Source organism: Zingiber officinale, chromosome 11A (assembly GCF_018446385.1).
Source record: "Zingiber officinale cultivar Zhangliang chromosome 11A, Zo_v1.1, whole genome shotgun sequence".
Lineage (NCBI taxonomy): Eukaryota > Viridiplantae > Streptophyta > Magnoliopsida > Zingiberales > Zingiberaceae > Zingiber > Zingiber officinale.
Window position 1 is genome coordinate 69,148,714 of NC_056006.1, and position 23,341 is coordinate 69,172,054.

Here is a 23,341-nt window from a genome sequence, read left to right on the forward strand (position 1 = left end):
GAGAATCCTACCTGATGGTACAGCAACCTATATATCAAGAAGAAGAAGGAGTTGCATGTAGATAGATTCCCATCACTTCATGGTTGTCAGCATTAGGTATCAAAGATGAATCAGTCCATTGGACTAAGATCGATCGTGTCAAGGATTATTTTAGAGTCCGAGAGGATGAGGTAGAACAGAGTTTACTTTATTATTGTCTGTCAAGGATTGTTGAACTTTTGTCGACTCCTAAGTGACTTCTCCACATAAACTAAGAGTTCAACACTCTTAATTTCACGACTTCATCACTTGTCAAACACCTCTCTACTGTTTGCAATCTCAATATGATAAAGATTAATTACTAGATCAGTAAAATTTGATGTCACTGAAAAACGACAAGCGAATAAATTAAAGGTGAACACAGTTTGGTGCAAAGGGTGAATTGATACGAAGCCAATGAAAGTAGCAAGGTAACCTCATGCATGCAGTCATTAGTGTCCGGTCAGTTCCAAAGTCTGCCCACTCGGAAACTGGACTTGATATGAGGTGTCGTGATAGTGTCAATGGCAAATCGATCCTCACGCACATCGAAGTCTCTGTCTGTGTGTGTAGTCCCACAGATGATGGTGGCGATGACTTCAAAACAGCACGACGACATGAGACAGTCTCAGCAGTGCTTTATGTACCAGTTTAGCACCAACTAAATAACTACTGGAACATGTTTCTGAAGGGAGGTCATTTGCAGGGCACTTGATCCATTTATTTATTCAGCTTTCTTTGAGGCCATGGCCACAATGATAACCTACACAGTAGGCATGGATGGAACCTAGCACCTAACCTCACGTACCTAATTCACATTTTTGAAGGATTGGTCCTTTCCCTGTCCTTGGGCAATCAAAATGAGAGGGTGAGCTAGCAACGCATGCATGCATGCATGCATGCTTGCATGTGCGCTAGAGAGGTTGATCAGTTCTTGCAGAAAGTGAGAGTCCAAAAGGAACTCTGCGACACCAAGGTTTCGCCTTGGCCACTTTAGGGTCATGGCAAGGACACTTGGTTTGTGGCAGGGGAAAAAAGAACAAAAGTCACAGACAAATAATCAGGCAACCAAATCCTGCAAAAGAACTTTAAAGGGCAACTACTGTATAAAGAGTCATCACAGGCATTAACACTGCTAATTAATAAGAAGACTGTGATATTCTAATGAGCATAATTAAAAAGATAAAAGGTAGCTGAAAAAGATGATGATGATGATGATGACCACCGTTCAAAAATTGGATTGAGGTTTTTCTTAGGTTTTTAGTATGAACATTTGTGCTATCAAGAGTGTGTTTCCTCTTCACCTTCATGATTACCTAAGTGGAGACAGGGGTTGGAGAATTATCATTATCATTATTATTATTATTATTATTAAATTTAGCTTTAAAGAAAAATTCTAACTGTGATGATTATATTATTATGAAAAATAAAACTCCTTAATTATCTAAGCTTAATGAACAATCCTTCAATTATTTTTTCAATACAAATTGATCAATTTGCACCAAGCCCATATAACTAGGTTTTACTTTAACACATGGCCCATTAATTGACCTCAGAAGTTTATAGAAAGTGTAATTTTAATTTCTTATATCAAATATATATAATTTTACATGAATGTTAATTTTGGAGACAAGTTTAAAGAATGTTGGGTTATTTATTAAAAAAAAAGGTATTTTTAAATAAAATAATTAAAGTCGAACAGAATCAAAGTTCTAGGCACTTTTCCTACAAAAGTTGCTTTAAAAAAAATTGAAAACGATTTATCAAATTATCACCCGCAATTCAAGATTATTATCGATATACAAGAATTTTTGCATTCAACAACACCCAATAGACAACGCTTTTTAATAAAAATGTTGTCGTTCTTTGTTTTACAACGCTTTTAGTGAAAAGCGTTGTCTATGGTATTTACTTTTTACTAAAGACAACGGTTTTTAATGAAGTGTTGTCTTTAGTGTTGTTGTTTATGGTCAAAGACAACATTTTTTTAAAAAACGTTTTTTAAAGTGTTGTGTATGTTTCCCCTAAACTCACTTAAAATAAATTCGCAGCCCTCGCTTTGCTAAACTCTAAACCCTCAACGCGCGCGCGCCTTCTCCTCACCACTCCTCTCCACGAGTTCTCCTCTCCACTCCTCTCCACGAGTGTCTTCTCCTCTCCTTCTCCTCTCCACGAGTGCCTTCTCCTCTCCTTCTCCTCTCCACGAGCGCCTTCTCCTCTCCTTGCCGCGTGATCTCCTCTGAACCCTAATCTCGACCCAAACTCCTCACGCAAAACTCCTCACGCCGGCCCAACTCCTCCAAGTCGAGATCCCTAATCTCGCATTTCCCCATCTCCTCAATCAAAGTCAGCTTACCCTTCCTAATCTTCTCACGGCTCCTCAACTCCTCTGAACCCTTCGATCTTAGTTCCTTCCTCGCAGAGCAGATTCGAGAGTAGGAGGAACGGAAGAAAGAAAGGTAAAATTTCTTCCATCCCTCTAGAATAAGATTTTGTTTATTTTTGATTATTTTCCGAACTAGCCATTTTGCCGGATTCATACTGCATCAATTTTCCCCCTCCCCTGATTGTATTTTCTCATGATTTAATCTGGAATTTTTAAACGTTTAGCTATAGACTTTGGCAGTAGGTATTAATCCTTAAAAATAGCATGAAGCATATAACATGCTATCCTTTTTTCTCAAATTCAGTGTGAAGCTGTTGGCCAAGTTACAGATATTATTCACATTCCAGCCTTTCTTTGTCGTCAGGTATAATGTGCAGCTTGAAATTAATCAATCTCTAGTGTTATTCTACTATTATTTTTATTGTGTACCCTTAATGCGCAGAGAATATCTCTCATTTTTATTGTATCTAAAACTTGTGTTCTGCATTATCTCATCTTAATTCTGGGCAGTGACTTGTGCCTACTCAGTTTGTTGAATTTATATCAACTACTATTGTTATATTTATGTCACTTGCCTTCTAAGAGCTTAATGGCTTAAGTATGATTTAATACATCATGCACTATTGCATTGAGTTGCTTATGTTGATGTCCCTTTGAGGAAGTTGCAGATTCTCAAGTGCTAAAGAAACAAAGTTGCTTATTATAAGTTATAATTCAAGCATTTTCCTGGAATGGTTTCATTTTTCAACTAAAGGTTAACATGTTTCAATAGAGAATATGTTTTGGTGAATGCTCCAATATTATATGACTCTACAATTTATACCAAGGCAAAAGTACCTAACTACCTATACGTAGACTCTAACAAACATGTACATATGGATAATATAGATAACTAGGTTATCTCCCCAAGTGAGAAATTTGCTATTGGGATTGCATTTTGATGAGAAACCTGTATGGTCAAAAATTTTCAGGTAGAAATACAATTTTGATTAATTGTTTAAATATTTTGTTATAGTTTCACACTATTGTTTGTGTTAATATTTTTAGGTATTAGCTCATTGTTGATTGATTAGTTATAAATAATGGACAAAGATTGGATGTCAAAGGATAGACTATCACGTGAATATGAGAATGGAGTTGAGTCTTTCTTGCAATTTGCAATGGAAAACACTAATGATCCGAATATGGGAATATCTTGCCCATGTGCAAAATGTGGCAATCTAAAGAAGAAAAATATACAAACTATCAGGGCACATCTGTATTGTAACGGTATAGATATGACATATCATACATGGATATGGCACGGCAAAAGATCTACGATAGGGATTTCACAAAATGAAAGTGACCAAGTAGGGCCAAATGAATATGTTCGTGAGGAACCAATAAATATGGTTCATGATGCATATGATAGTTATGCTGAGAATCCAACCCAATTCAATAAGCTTCTTGAAGATGCCGAGACACCTTTATATCCGGGATGCACTAAATTTACAAGGTTATCTGCAATTGTGAAATTATTCAACTTGAAGGCCAAATATAGTTGGAGTGATAAAAGTTTCACTGACCTACTCAGTTTGTTAGGAGAAATACTTCCAGATAACAATAAATTGCCTTTATCTCTGTATGATGCAAAGAAAAGCTTATCTGCATTAGGGATGGATTATGTAAAAATTCACGCTTGTCCTAATGATTGTATCTTATACCGGAAGCAGTATGATGATTTAACTAATTGCCCTACTTGCGGGATGTCAAGGTGGAAGTTGGGAAAAAAAAATATGATAAATGAAGGAATTCCTGCCAAGGTTTTGTGATACTTCCCCTCTATTCCAAGATTTCAAAGAATGTTTCAGAATAAAGAGATATCTAAGGAGTTGACTTGGCATGCCGAAAAAAGACTTTGTGATGGATATTTACGCCATCCAGCTGATACACCTTCTTGGAAAATAGTTGATTGCAAATGGCCAGATTTTGGTATTGAGGCAAGAAATCTCAGATTGGCTATATCAGCTGATGGGATGAATCCTCATGGTTTAATGAGTTCTGCATATAGTTGTTGGCCAGTTTTAATGATTACTTATAATCTTCCTCCATGGTTGTGTATGAAGAGAAAATTTATGATGCTCACATTGTTAATTTCTGGTCCCAAACAGCCGGGAAATGATATTGATGTTTACTTAGCACCTCTAATTGATGACTTAAAATGCTTATGGGATATAGGTGTCGAAGCATATGATGCATATCGCCAAGAAACTTTTATGCTTAGGGCTATCTTATTATGGACGATCAATGATTTTCCTGCATATGGGAACATGTCAGGATGCATTGTGAAAGGATATCATGCATGTCCTATTTGTGGTGAAGATACCTATTCAACAAGGTTGAAGCATAGTAGGAAAATGTCTTATACAGGTCATAGAAGGTTTCTACCTGCAACTCATCCTTATCGAAGGCAACGGAAGGCATTTAATGGGAACCAAGAATTTAACCCTGCTCCAAAACCATTAAGTGGCGATGAAGTTTTTGAAAGAGTTGAAAGAATTAATTGTCATTGGGGAAAAATGAGTAGAAAGTCTCAGTCGAATGATGATGTAAAATCATGCTGGAAAAAAAATCAATTTTCTTTGAACTTCAGTATTGGAAACATCTATACATTCGACATGTTCTTGATGTGATGCACATTGAAAAGAATATTTGTGAAAGTCTTATCGGAACGTTACTTGATATTCCAGGAAAAACAAAGGATGGAGTAGCAGCGAGATTAGACCTTTTGGAAATGAATGTCAGGACAGATTTGGCACCAAGGATGGGGGAGAAGAAAACATTTTTGCCAACAGCCTGTTATACACTTAGTAAGGATGAGAAAAGGAAAATTTTGAATTCTTTGTTTGGAATACAACTTCCATCATGTTACTCATCTAATGTTAAAAACCTCGTGTCGTTGAAGGACTTAAAACTTATTGGCCTTAAGTCACACGACTACCACGCTTTAATGCAACAATTGCTTCCTGTGGCGATACGTGGTGTTTTGCCCAAACATGTTAGAGACACTATCACTCGCTTGTGTTTCTTCTTCAATGTGTTATGTAATAAAGTGATAGATGTTTCAAGGATGGATGATATGCAAAGAGAGATTGTGACAATATTGTGTCTACTTAAAAAGTATTTCCCCCTTCATTTTTTGATATAATGATTCATTTAAGTGTTCATCTTGTGCGGGAGGTGAAACTGTGTGGACCGGTTTGGTATAGGTATATGTATCCATTTGAAATATACATGAAGATTTTGAAAGGTTATGTGCGAAATCGCAATCGACCTGAAGGGTGTATGGCTGAATCTTATATTGCTGAAGAGGCTGTTGAATTTTGCTCAGACTATCTGTCTAGTGTGCACACAATTGGGATCCCATCAAGTCATCGACAAATAGAACTTACTAAGCCTTTATCAGGTGCAGTAGTCTACTCCACTACTCACGATGAGTTGACGCAAGCACATCGTTATGTATTGGCAAATGATGTTGAGATTGATCTCTATATCGAGTAATGTATCTAACTTATTAATATTTTAATGTGGTTTGCTTACATTCTGTTGGTTTATTTATACCAAATAATTTGATTAGGGAACACATGACGTATTTGAATGCAAGATTTCCTCGTAAGGCTAAGTCCAAGAAGTGGTTACAAGATGAGCATAATCGAACGTTTATTACTTGGTTGCGTGATCGTGTAAGTTTCTTTAGTATTACATATTGGCATACATTCATTTTCATATTTATGCATAATTAAAATTTATTGCATAAAAATTTAGGTTGTTGATGTAGTTGACCATTCCACTCATCAAGTTTCGGAAAGATTGATGTGGATAGCTCACGGGCCTAACAAGCAAGTACTAAAATACTCTAGCTATTTGATTGATGGGGTTACTTATGCTACAAAAGAGCGTGATGCTATACGAGTTGTTCAAAACTCCGAGTCGACTTAGTTGCAAAGACAATGCAAGTTGCAAGTGCAAAGGATAAAAATCCTATTGTGTCGGATATGGTTTTTTATGGAGTTATAGAAGAAATATGGGTAGTTGATTACCATAAATTTCAACTTCCAATGTTTAAATGTAATTGGGTGGAGCATAATAACGACATTAAAGTAGATGATCTTGGTTTCACATTGGTAAACCTCAATAGACTTGGATTCAAATCTGACGCTTTTATCCTGGCAAGCCAAGCAAAGCAAGTATTTTACATTGAAGATCCCGAAGATCCTTTATGGAGTGTTGTACTTGCAACACCAAACAGAGACTACTTTGAATACCTAAAGGGCGAAGAGTTAGAGGACACTGCTATCCACTATCAATGTTTTAGTAGGGGGTTACCATCAATGGATATTGACGGAGAAGATGATAATGAACCACCATGTATTCGTGAAGACTGTGATGGAAGTTGGATTGACAATATTTAATTGCTGAATTTTTGCTTTTGAATATAAGTGTGTAAACAATTTACCTATGAGGATGAATTTGTGGACAATATTAATATGTTATATTCCTCACTTTAATTCGAATCAGATATGTTGTGATGTTGCTGCAATTTTCTGCTTTTATCTTTTATTTTTTTTCATACTGTTGTGAATTTGTTGGTGTAAATATATCATCTTGCTGTGAGTTTATGCATGTTTCTAACTAAACTTATGTTGATCAGTCTAAGTTGTTACAGATCAATGGATTCTACTAGAAAGAGTAAGAGAATAGGGCAACTTGCAAAGTTGGACAAGGGTAAAGAAGTCATTACAGTTGCCCGTGAAGAGAGTTGCGAGGGTGATAAAGTGTTGGATTCCAAAGACACTATCTCCTCAAGAACTTCTAGAGGTCGCACACAGTTGGATAAGATTACAAAGCAAAGAATGCAAGGTATTAGAAATGAGGTGTCATTCAATAATTTTGGACAACCGATAGGACCAGCTGCTGTAGCCATGCAAAGTTACATTGGTGTCTTGGCTCGGCAAAAGGTTAATATTAAATACAAGACATGGAAGCAAGTCCCAATTGCTGTCAAAGAATTAATATGGGAATCAGTCAATGTAAGCAAGTTAGCATGTTTTAACAATTATAATATTTCACTACTAATGATAGATATATTTTATGTTTGTCTTAATTAATCTTATTAATGTTTTCCACTTATTTGATGTACAGTTGATTTATAATGTTGACTCAAAGTGGAAAAAGGGATGTTTGAGGTCTGCAAACAGTAAGTGGAGGCAATACAAGACCCATCTCACCCAAAAATTTATTTTAAGCAGGCGTGACAAACCTGAGGAGTTGAATGAGCCACCTGTTGGCTTTGAAATTACAAGAGAAGATTGGCGTGCGTTTGTCATTAGTCGCATTTCTGAAGATTTCATTGTAAGATTCTAAATTTTTTCTTTTGAAACTATTCGATCATAATTCATTATGTATTATTCAAATTTGATATGTCGCATGTTTGAAATAACTAGAAACTCAGTGATCAACAAAAAGAGCGAAGGAAAAAAAATAGATATCCTCATCGACTCTCACGCAAAGGGTATGCACGCTTTGCTGAAGAAATTGTAAGTATTTTTAAAATATATTTCCTCTAAGAACCCTCTAATTGATTCACATTAAATTATTTCACATTTGTTATTTGATTTTTCTTTGTTGTAGGGGACTGAATTATGTGATGATAATGACATCAATAGAGCTATTATGTGGAAGAAAGGACGCGCCAACAAAGGAGGAGAGTTTGAAGGTGAAGATTTGGTGGACACAGTACACAAGATTGTAAGTAAATTTTCATGTTCTTCTGATAATGACTTCAATATATCTTCTAGTTTTCGAGAGTAAAGTTGCATGCATGCATACCCTTTGCGTGAGGAAGCCAAGGCAAGCAGTGCAATGAGGAGTTTAATGACCATTCCTTGCATAGCTTGAATTCTCAGTACTAGAGCATGTATTGAGGAAGTAAATGGTGAATGAATGCATTGAGAGCTTAGAGGTGACGGGTTTATATAGAACAGATGTGGATTTACTAGGTATCTAGGTTTGAAATGTTCTTACTTGGAGAAGAGATCAAGTCGAAAAGTCTATTACATGCAGTGGTTTCCTTTTGCTGCAATCAATTAATGGTGAATGCATTGAGAACTTAGAGGTGATAGCTAGAGTTTCTATAGAACAGATGCAGATAAATCAACCAGGTTTGAAACGTTCTTGGCAGTAAGCAATTTGTAAGCTTCAGTAACCCAAGGGCCAGTAAAGTTGTTCCCCAGACCACTGCTCTGAAGCTTCTATTATGTTTTCCCACTTGATTGGTGACAAATAAAGCTCCTTGTCTCCTTGAGCATTCTCTTTGTGCTGTTTTAGTTTGAATTAAAGCATAAGATTCATGAATCGGAACTTGAGAGGTTGGGAACAACTTTACTTTTGATTATTCTTTCCTGCAACTCCAGACAATTAGCTTCAATTATGTGGTGGTCCTCTCTTTATGGGTTTGTGTAGTGAAAATTTATTAAAATTTTGTCATTTTATTAAACTTGTAGTCAATTGCTCAATCAAATATGTGCCTTTTTTAGAACTGTGCAGAAGTAAATATATGATTGAATGCCAAAAAAGGAAAAAATATTTCAAAGTCAACTTCATATTTGTTCAATATGACTTACTAAGCACTTGACTTGAGCTATCACGGGAAGAACCGACCTGGACATCAGTATTTTTTAAACCAATATTGCATATCCTTGGTAATTATCCTTGGTAAAGTACTGATAATTCTTTTTAATGTTGCATTACAGGATGAATATATACAGCAAAAGAGGGAGGGTAAGCTGCAATGCGAAGGAGCAAAAGAGGATATTCTTACCAAGGCACTTGAAACTCAGGAATATTCTGGGCGTGTCCGGGGTATCGGAGGTCATATCAACCCAACAATCTATTTCAATGTTGGTAGAACAAGGAAGAAATATGATGTTACCCTAGATATAATCGTTGAGCATAAAAGGGAGCTGAAGGAGGCGAAGATGCAAATTTTAGAACAAGATGTACGCATCCAAAAACTTGAAGCATTAATGCATAAAAGGGGTGCATGGGACAATTCAATTGATGACAAAGGCAGTTGCTCGGTGAAGTTTCATCAGAAGAATATTGAAGAAGATGACGTAGAGATTGTGGGTAAAGACGAAGTTTTACTGGTAAAATACAAGTTATAGTGATATTCATTATTATTATAGCATTATAAACTAAATATAATCAACATGTTTTTTTTAATATTTTAGGGTCAATCAGTTGCATTGACATTGGAATCTTGCTCAAATATTACTGCATATGGTACAATTGTTTGTTTCAATGGCATGGAAAAAATGCTTCATGGTATTCCATTTCCCAAGAATTGCATTCGAGTCTCCATTGATCAAGCAGTGGACAAATCCGCTCCTTTGCCATATCCAATTCCAAGTGAATGTGAAGTAATTGGTGATGCCATAGGAATTGTTGTGGCTTGGCCTGAACAGCAGATTGTGAAGCAAGATGAGGTATATGAGATATTATATTTCTAATTATATTGTCACTTTATTATTATATTTCTAATTATATTGCCACTTTATTATTATTCAACCTAGCTATCTAACTTGTTTATATTTGAAATTATTAGAAGCCTAGAAGGAAGAAGTTTGAACGAAAAAAATCAAAACCTACTTTGTCAACAAGTGTCCCAAGAGCATTACATATGTTATATTGTTATAGTAAGCATGCTCTAGATGGAGGAAAATGTATATCAATGTGCTTAGATAATGAAGTGTTTGATGAAGATTGTGAACTTTTTCTTGACCTTGAGGACATCAATTCTTTGTATCATTTGGAGTCAATTTCAGGAAATTTGATCGTTGCCTACATATGGTAAGTAAGTTTATTTAAGCAATTTCAGCAACTTTTTCATCACATGTTTGCTTCCCAATTTTAGCAACTTATTATGGTTTATTGTTACAATTTCACCAACTTATTATGAGTGATCATTATTTTTTAATCCACATGATTGTTTTGTATCTAAATTTTATTATTTAGTATCTAAATATTATTTTCTCAGTTGCAACTGCATTGCTTTACTTATGCTGGGAAATTACTGCATTGCTTTATGTTTGCTGGGAAATTCTAATATCTAGCAAGACAGAAAATCCCTAATTTGAACTGCAAGAAGTTTACTAATATTGTTGTGTGAACAAGTTTACTCTTGAAAAATTCAACTTCTAGTAATTTTCTCATACCATGTTATTCTCATTAAGTTAATAGTTCATCATTTCTATTGAGAGGTTTACTAATATCAATTGATGTGGTACACTTTACATAAATATAGCTCATTCATTTTCAACCGGCCCTTAATGTTTGCCTTCTGCCATTTGTTCTTCTAGACAGGAAGTACTTTGCTCATATCTTTTTTCTTGTATATTTTTAAGTATCTTAAATGTGCTTGTCCTCAAGAAATAAAAGAATTTGCATGTATACATTTCTGGTATGTTTAATATGCAAGATTCATAGTAAGTTCTCATGTATGGATGTTACTATCATCAGCCATAACTTAGTGTTATGAGTGATCATTATTTTTTCCAACTTATTATGAGTGTTTTGTATCTAAATTTTATTATTTAGTATCTAAATTTTTTTTTCTTTGCAATGATAGGTGTCTGTATAAAAAGATGGTGAAAGATACCAAGACAAAGAAATTCAGATTTATGAATCCTCACAAACTCCCATATCTGGCAAAAACGGCACAAGACAAATCAGTTAAGCTTGAAACCCTGAATCAAAGGGCAACTCTTTTAGCAGATAAGCTAACAAGTGCATCAACAGATCAACTAGTGTTAGTGCCATGTAATGTCGGGTAAGCAAGAAGTAAAACATCACTTTCAATTGCTTCCTTTCGATAATTTATTCAATTTTATGATCTAATCCTATGTATTTGCCTAGTTTCCATTGGAATCTTAGTGTTATTGAACCTTACAAGGATGCTATTTACCTGCTGGATTCCCTAAGTTGCCGCATTCGCGATGATGATTCAAAATACGTAATGGAAATGTGAGTTCAGATTTCTTTTAGTAAATATTTATTATAATAAAAATCTTATTTAACAAATATTCTTAACGTATGAAGGGCCTTAAAATTGTTTAATTCAACCAAGGGAAGGAAAGGTAGGAAAAATGTTAAGTGGGAAGTAGTTAAGGTATGTGTACTTTTGTTTAACATATATTGTAATGTGTATAATTTTCATTAACAATTTGACTCTAATTACTATATATAGGCTTCTCAACAACCGGATGCGAAACAATGTGGTTTTTTTGTGATGCGATTTATGAGAGAAATTATTGAAGAAGTTGAGACTATTGAGAGAGATTCGCTGCAATCAATAGTAACATTATTTAGCTTATCTCAAATTATTTGACATAAACTATTTAAAATTGCAAAGTGATCAGTGTTGATTATTTTTCCATTAACATAAATTGTGTATGCTCACAGTTCACAAAAATAGGGTACTCTCGTGAACAAATTGATGAGGTTCGGTCCGAGTTGGCGGAGTGCATACAAGATCATATTTATGAATAGGTATGGAATGATAGTTGCCATAATTCTATTTAGATTTAAGTTCATGGAATGGTGGTTTTTTTGGTGGAATCATAGTTAATGCCAATTTTTTTGATGCAGTGCATAGTTACCAGATCGACCTTGAGCAGTTGACCCCAAAGAAAAGTTGTCACTGAAGTTTAAAAACTTGTGAAAATTTTTAGTGAATGATGATGTTTTGGAAAAATTGTCACTTAGGTGAAAGGATGTTTTCTGGATTAATATGCAAGTACAAAGCACTGTATTATATGTTATTCTGTAAAGTTCTGTCAGTGTAAATTATCTAGTTTCTTTATCTAGCTTTTGTTCCACTATTGGGTTTGTTTTTCTAATAATTACTCGTGCAGCAAAATACTGAGCAAGAAGCTGTAGATCTTATAATCAGGTAAAGTAGAAAAAGTTAACTACTTCATTATGCTTTCATCTTAGTATTTGTATATTTGATTTGTCTTCTTTGAACCAGCTTCAAGTCAAAAAGCCAGATCCTCTAGATAGCTGTTAAAAATAAGGTATTATTTGGTTTGTCAGTGATCTTAATATTTGGTAATATTTGGTCTTTGATGCTCACGACAGAGTTCCAACGCTGCATGATTACCTTGTTCAAGCAGATTGCTCGCTGCCTCAGTAGCTCGCATTTTCAGGTTTGTTTCATCATTGATATTCCTTCTTTTTAGTGTTCTATATTAAAAGGAAATACTAACTGTCGATGAGATTGTTATCCTCTTGCTTGAACATGAACCAAAGTATATAAATTTGACCTTTTGATCTGAAAGTATAAAAAAAGTTAATTGGATACTAGTTTTTTATTTTTTTTTTGCAGTTGCATTTGTTGTATTTTCATATGTTTCTCAGTGAACTTCTAAACAATTCTTTTTTCATTAATTTATTAAGGCTTATTATAAGTTTCAGTTTGATGGTGCAAATTGTTTTCTTTTGTAATCCATCTGTTTCTTCTTTGGTTTAGGAAAGTTGAAGTGAATCCCTTGATAGTCGTTTCATAGGTTTGTTCCATTATTTTCCAGTACGTACTGGAATCACTATCAATAGCCCTCAAGGACTGTTTACAACCTTGCAATCAAATTAATTGGACTTATAATCTAATGTATGGTCATCTGGAGCATGAATATTGGAGGATTCATGAATGACTCTTCGGATGATGAATGTATGTCATTTAATATTGGTTCATGTATTTATTTAGATACATCTTGAGTATTCCTATAAATACCCTATGTATTTAACAATTCAAAGATGAAGAAAATCAGAAGTAGTTGAACACTAACACTTGGACGCCAACATTTTTGAGTTGGCGCCTAGATTTGACCATCTAACAGACACGGCTAAAGGATCAACTTCTATGAACACCCTTAATAACTTATACAGATATTTGTGAACAATTAGGTTGGTGGCTATCATTTATCCTCCCTTTTTGTTGTTTTTTCCATGTACCCAATGCAGCTTTCATTTCAAAGGTTCCAAGCTGATGAACAAGGATGGGTGGACACAATCAAGTCAGTGCGATTTGGAGGAGCTGTCAGGATTAGTACCATGGATTGGCTTGGGCAATCTCAATATTTGCGTCAAACTGTCTTCTGGCCTTCCCTATCATCTGCAGTATCTGAGGTATACTATGCACATTTACCGTGAATTTTCCTTATTGAGCTTGGGCTAGTGATGGTTACGAATGTATTTTATTTCAAGAACCGTATAAGCAAGTGTTCGTGCATCTAGTTTTATAACAATGCACTTCGTATCTTTGATCTAAAAAGCTTCTGAAACAAGTCATCTTCTCCAAGCATGCCCTGGTCAACATGCTAGTCACCTACTGGAGTCATTTCCTCGATGGCACGGATGAATACCTGAAATCCATCCTCTACTCCACCATTCTTTGCCACTCCTCAAGCCGAAACAACTGCAAAGGTAGAGTCAACATCAAGTATTACATTGTGCCTGGCTACAAGAAGACCGGGGCCGCAAAATCCAATAAAGACAGGTCAAACATCAAGTAGCATTTTGTAACTTATTCCTCTTAGGTTATATGCTTGGTTAATATATATGCTTAGAACTTGTAAAGACAGGTCAAACATTAATATGCTTGGTTAATATATCCATCTACAAGACTCCCGCTTTTTCCTCTAAATATGATTTTCATTTAGCATAGAACTAATGCCAATTTTATTATTTTGATGCAGTGTTTAAAGAGCTTGAGTAGAAGTTGGCCCTAAAGAAAACTTGTCATTACTATATAAACACACTTACGGTATGAATTACATGTATATATAACATTGACATATTATTTAGTACGAGATTTACATGTATGAAAGTTTTCATACAAAATTTCTTGATTGCCTACAACCCCAGGTGTGCTGATGACAAGTTGAAGAAGATGACTCTAAGAGTGATAGCTGAAAGCCTTTCAGAAGAAGAGATTGCTGGACTTAAAGAAGCAATTCCATGCGATGGACACCAACAACAGCGGTTAGTCAATGATGAGGTTTTGTAAAACTTGTGTGTTTGAAAAATTATTATCATGAAGTTAAGGATTACTTGTATGATACAAATTTAATTTGTGGATCAATATGTATACATTTTGTTTGTATAATATAAAGTTTTATTTATTTGTTAAATAGTCTTATTATAAAAATGATTGTGGTTGTGGATATTCAATTATATGTAAATTTTGAGTATTTTTATAATTTTTGCTATTTTAAGAAAACACTATTTTTTATAAATTTAAAAAGACAACGTTTTTAAGTAATAAAAGACAACGCTTAAAAAACAATGTCTTTGAGACCAACCACAACGCTTTTAAAGCGTTGTCTTTGATATGTGCATTTTTACAACAGCATCTTTAACAACGCTTTTTAAGAACGAATAGACAACGCTTAAAAAGCGTTGTCTTTGTGACCAACCACAACGCTTTTAAAGCGTTGTCTTTGATATGTGCATTTTTACAACAGCATTTATAACAACGCTTTTTAAGAACGAAAAGACAACGCTTAAAAAGCGTTGTCTTTGTGACCAACCACAACGCTTTTAAAGCGTTGTCTTTGATATGACTTTCTACAACACCATCTACAACATCACTTTTTAAGTACATACGACAACGCCAAAAAAGCGTTGTTGTTTAGCTTTTTTCTTGTAGTGATCTTTCTATTTAATTAAGAATATAAATACTTTAATAATTAATTTTGATAAAGCCTAAAATAAAATTAACTTAATATTATTTTTTTTCATACTAAAAATAATTTTAAGATTTATCTTTTTTATCACCCGACACTTTTTTTTATCGATTTCATTTTTTAAATTTGAATTAAAGAAATCTAGTCATTTTATTTGTTTTGTTTTATTTTTTTTTACATTTTTTAAAAAATTCTAATAATAAAGTACTTTACTTAGACTTTAGACTTAAGTTTTAGATATGATATCAATTAAAAAAATATTTCATTTGTTGAAACACTTCCAAGCAATAAAAATAAAAAAGTTTTCTAGTTTGCTGTTGGGGTTTTCAAATGTTGTCCTTATGTTGTACTATTATATAGATCTTGATGTATAAATTTAGAATCCTAATTTATACATATTCATATATTATATTATACACATATATGTACATGGCCAGTTATAATTACAATTAAATCTACACTTAGAATGATACTATACAAATCCAATTAAACATACTGATGTAAGAGGCATAAGACTTGGTCAACATAGTAGGATAAAAGTCAAGGTAGAACTCAACCTGAGTGTGGTCTAAAATAGTTTGACTAGTCAGGTCACGTCAAATCAACTCGATCAAGGGAACACAGTCGGAAGGGTGTCAATTATAAGAGAGGCGTCGGGTAACACAAGTTATAGAAAACACATCCGTTGCATCATCAATGGTAATGATGTTATAAGAGCATCCATATTAGTGGATATTATAACATCCACTGCCTCATCAAAAAACATGAAGTTCACATGTCCCGTACACATTATATTAACATATTCATTCTTTCATATTCATTTTAATTTTAACACTCATTATTTGTGAATCCTCCCCTCATTCATTTTTATTCTTATTTTACATTAAATAAATATAATTTTATTTTATTTACCTAATTTAAATAATTATTATTTAAAATAAATAATAATATTATGTTTAAATATATTTATTACATAAAATATTATTTACACAATTTAAATTTTAAAATTTTCTTAATAAACTCACCTGGTGCATGCGCACCCACCCGGGTGAGATTTTTTTATAAACAAAATCTTATTATATTATTATTTTTATATAAACAAAAGTTTTGAACGTGTTTAGGGCTGTAAATGAACTAAGCATTCGTGAACAAGCTTGGTGTTCGGCTTGGTAAGAGCTTGTTTATGTTCGTTCAATATGCATTAGATTAATTAAACAAACAAGCTTGAACAACTCGTTAAGCTAAACAAACAAGCTTGAACACATATGTGTTCAGTTCGTTAACGTTCGTGAACAATGTTCGTGAACAACGTTCGTGAACAATGTTCACGAACAATATTTATTAATAAAATTCTTTTCAATATGCTAAATAAACAATAAAATAAAATAAATAAATAAATTTAAATTATCAATCTTAATAACCAATCAAACAATTAAAGTTTCAAACAATCAAACAAGCTTGAATTGAGAGCTTGATAACATCTAAACGAACCAAGCTCAAACCAAGCTCAAGCCAAGCTCAACCCAAGCTTGAATTGAGAACTTGATAACATCTAAACGAACCAAGCTCAAACCAAGCTCAAGCCAAGCTCGAACCAAGCTCAAGCCAAGCTTGCATTGAGAGCTTGATAACATCTAAACGAACCAAGCTCAAGCCAAGCTTCAAACAAGCTCAAGCTCATAAAAAATAAACCAAGCCAAGCTTGAACACTCATTTCAAAAGCTTGGTTCATTTTAAGCTCGGCTCGGCTCGGCTCGGTTATCTTATCAAACAAGCTTGAACACCCCAAAACTCGGCTCGGCTCGACTTGTTTACAGCCCTAAACGTGTTCAATTACTTGAACACATTCAAAGCCACTTTAGCATTAACACCGTCACACGTTAGTTTTAACATCAATAACTGTTATAACAGCTAATAACTAATACCAATGTGGAAGCCCTAAGAGAAAAACCCGTTAGTTATGAGAGCAGATAACAACCAACCCCGCCAAAAGCCAACCTCGCAAAAGGCTGACCTTGCCATATAAGGCGACGCGCCAAAAGCTTACAAAATAAATTGATTTAGCAAAAAGTCAATCAAAGTCCTCACCAGCAACTTGACTTTCCTTGGTCAACCCGTCCCTTGATATCGGATCGGATCATATACAAACAAGAGTGTTGCTAAAGATAGACAGAAGGACAACTATAAGTATTGATGTCCTACATCAATTTTTGTAAGGCCATAAATTAAGTGAACTATTTTTACATGGATTATTCTAGACTGATATCTTATAAGTTTGTAATTGGTAGAACTAGTAATTAATGATGAATTATCATAGCTAGTCTGAGATTAGTGAGTGACTTGTCTTAGCAAATAAAAGTAAAGATCCATGAGATATATATGTAAAAAGAATTTGACATATCTGTCAGGACAACAAGGTCAAATCCAATTGTTCTGTTGGATTAGATCATTCTTCAGCCACATTCGAAATCATATAGAGCAAGAGGATTCACATACCTCAAATTCAACAGCTGCAAAAGTATTTAAGCAACACACAGGTTTCTTATTTAGCATCGAGAGTACATATGATAAGGTTTTCAACAAGGAGGTTTGCACTCCTTGTCATTTATTAATTTAATACCGAACTCGTGTCACATTGTAGCCCATAAGCCACACCAAATGCTCGAAAAGTTCCAAGGAAAACTTAAACTTTCCTAGGATATTTTCAGGCAATGAATGGAATGGTTAGAGAACTACCTCTGCTAACATTAGAAATTAGGTGATAGGCATGTTACATGCGGGAGATGAGCAACGGGACAGAGATTGATGCAGCTACTTCCCCCATGGCTGGGTGGAACATCTCTAGGCTGTCTGGGTCTCCATATTTTTCTAAGACTCTTATCCGACACTCTTCAGCCGCCGTCAACCCGGTGGAGAAAGCACCATGCACAGTGCCTGTATACTTGTTGCATGTAGCTTCTCCAGCAAAGAAGAGGTTGTCCACAGGGATGCGCAATCTCTCGAAATATTCACGAGGTTTGCCAACTGCGTCATAGCTATACGAGCCAAGTGAGTTTTCATCCACCCCCCAGTGTGACACGAGATATTGAATCTGAAATTCAAGTATAAGAAACCAATCAGTAGAGTCATTCTCACAAGAGTTTGTACTTGCTTTTAACAAAAGGAGGCTGTAAATTTCTTAAGATATTCCCTTCCAAATTGCAATGTCACTGCTTGAAATTGATACATGATAATTCCATTGATTAAACAAAAAAAACTAAAATTGTTTTTCCTTAAAGCATTGCTGGTAAAATCCAGGAAAGCAAATGCGTAAACCATATACAAAATCGAAGCTGCTCAACCAAACATTGAAGTTTCATATCTTGAAGCACTAACATATAATCAACTAGAAAGTAGCAATAAAAATAATGCAACAAAGGATATAGAGAGAAAGCATACCGGTTCAGTTGCATCCGAGAGGATTCTTTTTAGCTGACTAAAAGCAAATTTAGCAGCATCTTTATCAGACATTTTCTCAATGTCATAAGCAAGACGACCTGCAGGCATGTAGACAAGAACAGGATTGCCAGTCGCCTTGTGAAGATTAAGAAAATAGCTGCAACCATATGCACTAGATGAGACAACTCCAAGAAACTCCACATTTGGCCAGAAAACCTTGTCAAAATGCAGAACAATTTTGTTCTCGGTCCGAACTCCAATTCCGTCTATTGCTTCTTCTTTCCAATCTGGAAGCCTTGGTTCAAAGTTGATGATTTTGGCCTTGAGAACACCAAGGGAACAGTTACAATAGCAGCATCAGCATGAAATGTTTTGTCATGGTTTACAGTGACTTTTACTCCCTTTGTTCCCCATACAATTTTTGTTACTCTGGAAGGAAAAAAAGTTTTAAATATGATAAGTCACCAATAAACTAAAGAAATAAAATCAGATGTAAAGATGCAAGCAGCCAGAAGTAATGGAACTTTTGAAATCAATATAATATTGTCAATGAAGAGCATACCGATGTCTAAGTCGAATATCAAGGCCTTTTGCAAGTGTGTTAATGATAGGACGGTAACCGCGGACCATCAGACCGTGACCACCAGGGAGCAAAACTTCCTACATTTTATGAATTATTCAGAATTATCAAATATAAACAAAATAGAAGCTTTCTATTAAACTTGCAGATGAACTTCTGAACAATTTATAATAACATTAATTACATAAAATATTGCAAACTCTACAAGTCATGTACAACATTCTAAATGTATATTCATTTGATTTCACCTGGTCCCAGTTCTTTAGTGAGATGTTGTCAGCATCAGTAGCAAACCAACCTTCCATTCGGCACAGGTACCACTGCAGTACATTATTTGCAAGCCCTTCTTGCCTGCAAGGTGATAATTCAAGATTAAGAAGAAGAAGAAGAAGAAGAAGAAGAGAAAACAAGTACTTAATAGAGTTACAAAAATCGAAATAGTTAGCCTAACCTTAAATATGAATGCCTCTCCATGACTAGCTTAATAGCCTGTGCTATAGACATGTCTTCATTTGTTTCATACCTGAGTTTGTTAGCCTGTAAACGTTGAACAGTCAGTTCACAAGAGAAATATTTCCAAGTTATCAGCACTGCAGATATAAGGTTAATAAAGAACTTGCCTCTTCCAGAATGGTTTCAAACACCTTACCAACTTTTTCCACTAGATCTTGAGGCACTTGATGTCCATCACCATCAAAGAGTGCATAGCTGAAAAATAGAAGTAAATTTGTCTCCATAAGATTATAGTCTCCATGATCAGTGATATCTGTTAGTTATTCAGTTAACCATTACCTCTCCAAGTCATGATCATACAAGACAGAATTGTCACCAGAAGTTCGATAAATTGGTAGACCAAGTCTTCCAATCCAAGATGCCAATGGATTCTCGTTGCAGACACCATGCAACCTGAAGTGTCCAAATTAAAACTTCTAGTTGCTGACATTTTGAAGGCTGGCCACAATCCTCTTCAGAAGGAATGAAAACAAAAACACAAAAAAGAAGCATACCAGGCTGCTCCCATGTCAACAGGAAAACCAAATGAGTAGTCAGTGTGAACTCGACCACCAATTCTATCCCGAGATTCTAAAAGCACAACCTGAGGAATAAAAAATAAACTTCCATGTGATACAAATTTACCCAGCCACTTCACACACTGCATTCATATCAGAACTTAGAATCTAATATGTAAAGGCAACTTAAAAAACTGTTAATTTATATCGACATAACACCTGAAAAGCTGCATTTTTCAGTGCATGAGCAGCTGCAATCCCTGCAAATCCACCACCAATGACAATGGCAGAAGGAGAGCGGGATTGTCTTCCTTCAGTCTTCTGATAGAATGATGCTGCAAGAAAATTTAAGTCAATATATATATAGATATATATATGTTGATGTGAAGCAGTAAAATGCAAACTAGAATATACAGTGATTTTATACTAACCAACATCAACAAGCCAAATTAGGCCTAACTACTTGGGGTCATGCAAACAAATACCATCCCTCCATTGAACTATATGCAACAGTATATCATTACTGATGATTTTAATTTAGTTATAAACATAAAAGCTTCTATGTTTACAATTTGCAAGCAGTAGAAAATTTTGATATTGTCTGATGTTAATTGGTAATTACTAAAAATATAATTTTTTTATGTGTATACAATCAAATAACATTTGGTCATGTATGCACATAAATGTGAAGTCATATGCATTAATGATTAAGTATCAAGTAGTCAAACTTTTCGCTGGCCTCTCTCTCCAAAGTATCATATAAAGATGAGTTAGCCGAAATTAGATAACACCTTAGCTAGAAGGAGAGAACAGGAAGTTCTACGTGTATCCCATACAGATTCCACTGCAGTTCATCTTTACTGAAGCTAGCAGAGATTTTGATACAGTGAAGGAATGAAAAATCTGCTTAAGATTGCAGACAGAAGGAATGACTACATGATACAGATACTTGTGGCGATGAACGGAGACCATCGCCGACTGCATCAATCCTCCTCCTTTCACCTCCGACACACAACTCATCTCTACTCCTCTATTGGAGTCTAAAGTTATTCCCCCTGCTATATCAGCTGGATAAACGCGTAATCCGAGAATATTCACCGATTTCATGCTGAGTTCCCACTTCTTGTGGCTGATTTCCAATCGCTGGCCAACTCTGATTATTTTCTAGAGATGTTATGGCAGATGCCCTATTTCTCAGCAATTAGCATCTGCCGTTCCAGGCCGATCCGGATAGAAATTGGTCGATTTTGCAAAACATTCATCTAATGGCCTAGAATAAAAAATATACGCAGATGCCGATTTCGGCCGATCCAGATCGGAATCTCGGATTTTGCGAGTTATTCGTCCAATAAAGAAAGCACTTAAAAGTAAGAAATATTAGAGCCAAGTCTTTTGAACCAAAGGAATCACCTTTTTTGTCACGGTTGCCCTCAAATCGATGCTCCATAACTACGAGACCGGCAATTGAAGCTCCGACGACTCCTCGAATTCAGGATGGATGGGGCCAATTGGGGGGAGTAATGGAGAACAAAAATCAACAGGCAGGTGACGAAGTGATTGGAATTCGAATTCAACCGCAGGTTCACGAACCAGTTCATACGTAATCACCGGGGAACCCGATGGTCGCCTCAGGATCCGAGCGATTCCTCGCCGCGCCCACAAAAGAGAGCCAAATCGCCGCAACAAAACCGATCAGCCGAGAGATCCGAGCGATCCCATATGAAATCCGTCCGTCAGTGGATCTGGGTGGATGGGGGATCGGAGAGGGAAAAGGCCGGCCTTGTGTGGAAAATGGGGACGGCGAAGAGAGAGAGAAAGAAAGAGAAAATGGAACAAGGAAGGAAAGGCGTCGTTGGTTTGCAGTGTCGATACGTTTCTTTCCTCTGCTCAATGGCTTCCATTTATAGCTTCCACCAATCCAGCCATGGCAATACGTTGCGACAGTACGACAAACTGCCTCCACCATATTTGCTGTCAACCACAGTGCATTAGGAAAAAAAAACGACTTTTAAAAGAAATATATATATATATATATATATATATTTTATTTATCTAAAAATACTTTTATTTCACTATTATTATAAGATCAAAATTATTAAAATATATTTCAATTTTTCTTATTTTATAATAATTTATTTTTTTAGATTCTAAGCCTAATTTGACGGCAAGGCTGGAGGAATGGTTCTTAGTCGGTTGACTAACATTAAACGAAAGAATATTTTTTTTAAAAAAAAAAATATAGTATATTATTTTTAGTTGTTGTCGTGAGATAGGTCCCTATAATTTTATTTTAACTACAACCATTTAAATATATGATATTACCGTGTCTATTGGCAGTATACTTGCCGAATCTTCAATAACCATTTTAATTACTAAACTCAAAAAGCCATATATTTTTATTTATTATAACTATTTTTTCATATCATGATTGAGTGATTTGAACGTATGTTAACCTTCGTTGAACGTGATTTCCCTCTCCTTATAAAAAGTTTAAATATCCTATAAAGTTAAGTATGTTAATAAAAAGTTTAAATATCCTATAAAGTTAAGTATCTTAATTTTTTATATATTTGAGATTTGTATTTTAAAATTCCTAATTTATAAAATCTAAATTTGTATTAGAACCATAAGCCTTGTAATGTACTCATGATTACATTAAAGATTAATTATTTTGTTTGTTTTAATTTTAAACCTGTAATATAATGTAATGTAATCTCGATTACAAAAGATGGTGAAGTTTTGTAATCTGGATTACAAAGTAAATACTATGTAATCTGATTACATTACGAGGTCACTGTTTAATCAAAATATGAATGTCGAATATACCGCTAGTCAACCATCACCCGCCCACCGCCCCCCTCCGCCATCGGTCATCGGTCATTGCCCCGCCGCTGCCACCGGTCGTCGGCTGCCAACGCCGCCGTTCGCTGACCGCCGCCAGCGGCCGCTGTGCCGGTCGTCGACCGTCGCCGCCGGTCGTCGGCCGCCGCCGCCGGTCGTCGGCCGCCGCCGCCGTCGTCGGTCGCCGGTCGTCGCCGACCGTCGCCACAGGTCGCTAGCCGTTGCCGTCACCGGTCGGCGCCGATCACCGCAAGCTCCGACAGAAGTGCAGCGGTCGTTTGTA

General features: G+C 35.2%; 1 pseudogene; it reads right to left on the reverse strand.

The window, feature by feature from the left end:
• Positions 1-17,710: 17,710 nt before the first annotated feature.
• LOC122032190 lies at positions 17,711-22,106 on the reverse strand (annotated as a pseudogene).
• Positions 22,107-23,341: the final 1,235 nt, after the last annotated feature.